This window comes from Pavona decussata, unplaced genomic scaffold (genome assembly GCF_977016875.1).
Source record: "Pavona decussata unplaced genomic scaffold, jaPavDecu1.1 SCAFFOLD_235, whole genome shotgun sequence".
In the NCBI taxonomy this organism is placed as follows: domain Eukaryota; kingdom Metazoa; phylum Cnidaria; class Anthozoa; order Scleractinia; family Agariciidae; genus Pavona; species Pavona decussata.
Genome location: NW_028145640.1, coordinates 109,337 through 114,371, shown reverse-complemented (window position 1 = coordinate 114,371; position 5,035 = coordinate 109,337).

The following is a 5,035-nucleotide window of genomic DNA, read 5'->3' as shown; positions in this document are numbered from 1 at the left end:
ACACGGTCACAGACGCCATATTTGTGGACACTTTAACGCTGGGTGCCACTTGATCTTAGATCGGTCCAGCCAGTGTAGGGTGAAAATGAGGAACATTTTGCACTGAGAATGATCCCGGTAAAAAGGAAAACGTCCATCCATGCTGAAAGTTGGCGGGTGAATATTAAAATTCCCGCCGATTGAATAGTTTATGTGCAGGTCATATCTGGGTCAAATGACCACAGGGGGCCACACAAACTATGTGACCGTTTGTATTTTGAATTTATAGAGGCAATGTATGGGAATATCGAAAATCCTCGTATTATCGTACTAGATTGCAATAGATATTCTCATTTAACATCAAAATAAACGTATTTTTACCTTAAATGTTGTGTGTTGTCGTTCCTGAGGTTGAAGACGGCGATTTTAGCCATTTGAAGGGTTCGGCGTTGAACGTTCACTCGAGCGTAATAGAAGAGAGACAAGGGAGGAATCCTTGTTTTGAAAGGGTTCACAGCATAAAGGTCAAAAGATTTTCGATTCTTCTCGTACCTTCCAATCGAAAATCCATCCAAACGGCCCGGAGCTAGTCCTCGAAGAAAATCAAAATCCCACAGTATTCGAGCGACTGGAATGCGTAGCAAAATTCATACGTGCCAGCCACAAACCGTCCCGCTGATTGCCCCTTTCTGATTGGACGACATTAGACAATCACTTATTCAAAATACCTAACGAGGGTGGGGGACCACAGGCATTTTAGTGACCCTTCAACTGTTTACCCACCAGACTCGGGTCGTGTGTCTTGACGGTCTCCGGAAGCCACTTACATTTCCGATCATTGTTCGCGTCCGCCAATGAATGAACAGGGGAACAGATTCCTTCGTATTCAAATATTCCATTCCCAGCTGATCGGTTTATAGTCTTTGAATGCGAAGAAAATGTTGTCCACGCTGAAAGCGAACGACGAGAGAAACATTATCAAAAGGAGGAAAATTGGAACGAATTTTGACCAAATATTGGTGTCTCTTAAAGTCTGGTAAGTTACACTTTATCCTAAAGTCAGAATTGCACAATTGTACTGAATTGTGTCGGTGATTGAAATTGATTTATCGCTATCGGTTCATTCTAGGCTGATTCAAAACTGCAAGGTAGATAATGAAGCCTTCTCGTATAGTCAGGATATGTACGACTTTATCGAAATGGAAAAGGAGAATATTTCGGCTGATGATGTCCCTGTACGCCTTATTACTAAGGCCATAAAGGAACTTTGAGTGAACAGCGGAGAGTATGTAATGTCTCAACGTAGAAGATGCAAAGGAGGGGTACGAGAGCGTGGATATCTAAATTTAAAGAGGAAGTTGGAATGTTCTGCAACAACATCAAACCAATGTGAATGGAACGAATTGCCAAAAATCACATTTGTGGGCTGGCAGTCAGCTGCAAACAGCGATCGCTCGCTAAGCTTCTTGCGTGTAGAACACGTACTCTACGACGACCACAGGGTGGTAACGGAAGTGATCCTGCAATATACCGAGGAAAGGGAGCTTAAGGTGTGGTTGAAGTCCCACGAACATACAATAAATCTATGCGATTTCCCAGGCTTTGAGTCTTCGTTGAAAAAAGGAAGGCTGGCAGAGAAAGTAAAATTTGTTTTACATTTTGTTGAAAAGTCTAGCTTTTGCCGAGGTTTCAAGTTCGATTTACCTGCTGACACCCCCATCTCACCAGATTTATATATCAAGTATGAAGTGCGCGATCTTCGAGAGGAACTTGAGGCATCTGAGGCGAGGGTATTCTCATCTAATTGCCTTGTCCTGACAAATAACGCACAGGGAGAGAGTTGTGTGAATTGCGTTCAAGCGAAACATTAGCTAGGGAGAATTAAAAGTAGACGTGAGTCGTCTGGTGCACCAAATCCAAGATGTAATAATCGGTATCTATCCAGAACAGAAATTCTAGACAAGCTAACCGAGGAGAAAAAAAAGAGAATTAACCGTGAAAAGGTCATAGCAAGACTTAATTCAGAAATGGTCGAAATGGCGTTTGAAGATCATGCAGATCTCGTGCAGATGATGTCCAACATCCCCGGAAAAGAAGTGCCGGATGAATTGAAGATACTCTGGGAGCAGCAACAAAAAATTGCATCAACTGCCTCTGGTCGAGGGTACCGTTGGCATCCAAAGTAGGTATTACATGAATATAAAATAATGTAAAACCTGTGCTGGCTAGCACTCCTTTAGTCTGCGTGCAGACGATAACTAAACTCTGATTAAGATTTAACCAGAGTTTAATTTCGTCTACGCGCAGGCTAGCACTCCTTGGGCCCACGTCCATTTACATTGTTATGAAAATTTTAAAACAATTACGAATAATACCAGAAGCATATCACCCCGAAGCGTCTAAATTCCGCTATAATGTTTTGAAACAAGCTGGGGTTTATCAGCCGACCAATCAGGAGCACGAATGTATTTTTTGCCCAAATATGGAAGGATTCATAACAAACAAAATGGCGTCCGCTCGCAAAGAGACCGTCAAAAAACTCTCGAGAGCGAAGATAAATTCGATCAGTCTAGCCGGGAGAACGCTCTCGGAAGAGGTTGTGGTGGAAAGGATCTTCAGAGAAGCTAGAGCGAACTTTGGGTTTTTTTTTTAATTCGAGCACGCCAGCCGATGTGGATGTGCTGGAGGCAAGTGGACCGTTTCGTGGGTTAGTGAAGCGTTGCAATGACCATTTCTTTGATTTATTTTCCGAAAGAGTTAAGGGTTCGTTTGACAAGCATGCGTTAATACAGGTGAGATGGTACGAGTTAGTTAGGCAGGTGCTAGCTAGCGGAGATATGGAGGAAATAGTGAAGGCAGTTCCATCCCGGGGTAAGGAGATAGTGTCGTGTATTTTGGAGAGTGTTGCGAGCGCTGGTTTTAAGTTTGTTAGGGAGAGTCAGGAAGCTAGTTCAACAGTTATGGCTGCTAGAGAGAGTGCTGATATTTCTGAGGACGATGTTTCGCTTTTAAAGCTAGGTTCTGCGGCGGCGTTGAAACTGAAAAAACGTTTACGACAAATTGCCTAACCACTTTCGAGGTCCAAGCAGAGCCTTAAGAACATGATATTGAAGGAGATAGACGCTATTGAGAAAATGGAGGATCACGAAAAGACAAACCTCCCAAGTTTTCTGCATAATCTCGATGAAGGAAACTTGCTTGTTTTGAAGGTGGAATGATTTGTTTTCTGCGAAAGTTTACGCAAGTGTTCGGAAGAGTCGTGAATCAAAATGGGTATCACTCATTTGGTAGAAGACTGTTCAAGGTTAGTTTAGAACTATTAAAAGCAAACTATCACCCCTAGGCCTCTTAACGAATGCTTGAGATATCAATAGCATTATTTTTATTTCTTTTTTTCATTTAACCATTCACTCTACTGCATTTACCTTAACGTATCCACGAATTGGAAATCAATTTGTACCTGAATAGGTTAGCACAGAGGCATATGCTTCTTCTCATCAAACATGGTTACACTGTATATGGTTGCCTTTTCAAAGGAATAAGAACCTTACCTTTAGACAGCTGCAGTAAAAAGATCTCTCCTCTGTGACACACTAAGACATTTGCAGGTGCATTACACAAATAGATATTTGCGTGATCTTGGTTCGTTCAACATGCCTTGTGAGTTAAAGTGTCACTAATGCTTCCTGATTTTTTAACTAATAATTAAATTGGCTGTTACAGGTTGCCGAACAACAAGTGTTGAGTGACGGTGGCATTAATAGGAAATTTAATGAAGCACTGATATCCATTGGCATAAAAATTTCCCCAGGCATAAAAGCAGATCTCTATAATAGACTATTGCGCAAAATCTTCAACATCAGGTGCAATGAATTTGTCAGAGCGCAGAATTGTCTGGAGGAGCATCATGAGAGGCAAACACAGGACAGACAAGTTATGTTACAGGAATAAGCGGAATGTTGCCAACTAATCAACACATGCATTTAAAACAATTTTTCCATGTTTTCCTAGCCTCATCTAAACACAAAGGGGGTTAGGAGAATTTGAGACAGATATGCAAACCTGCATCTCTGGTTTGCATATCTGTCTCAAATTCACCCACCCCTCCTCATGTTTAGATGAAGCTATGTTAACAGGGGAAAAGTCCTATTGCTTTTGTAAAACATAAATCCCAAAAGTAATTCAGCAAATGAAGACAAGGCTGGCAAAGCAGTGTGGCCCTTCTTTGTTTTGCCATGTTTCCTCACGCTCAGGGGGGAAGAGATAGCCAACCCCCCCCCCCCCCTCCAAAAAAAAAAAAAAGTCATCAAAATTACTTTAAGAGTCTAGCAAGAGCTTTGAAGTGTTTCCAAATTGTGCCAGGAAACACAATGATAGTGCCGTCACAACCATGTTTACATACTCGCATCTAAACACCAGTCAAAAAATGAGAACACAAAATTCATACTATCATAAGGTTATTATTTTTATAAAGAAGAATATTGTCTTTTTCCCATGAAAATATTTTCTATATTGCAAAATAAGAGAAAGAACTGTCTGGGTTTACATTTTGTGCAGTTTGAACAAACTTCACTCATCATGGCTTATCCATAACAACTAATGTCTGCCATATCTGTCAGTATGTGAGTATGAAATATCCAGCTGTAATTTATTTATGAGAGGGGGAGTTCTAAACCTCTAGAGAATTGTTATCGAACAGCTTAGGAATAACCCTAACAGAAAACCCCTGAACATTACATTAGTGAAGTTATTAGTGTAGTGGTAGACAGAGTAGTGTGATAGACAGAGCACTTTATTTGAGTATGTAATGATAGTGAGAGTTAACCATTGTGGTTGTGTATTCATGAACTGCAACATACTTTTCAGAAAAATAAATATTTGATTATCTCAGTGCTGTTGACAATCTTCATTCATTTTCAAATCATCAAATCATTTTAAATCTTCAATTTAAATTATGGTTTTTTTTTTACAATGTATATTCTAGCAGGAAGCATGTGGGATAATAAAATACCTTTTACTGCTTTATTTTAAAGATATTTCGTGCTCAAGTTCATAT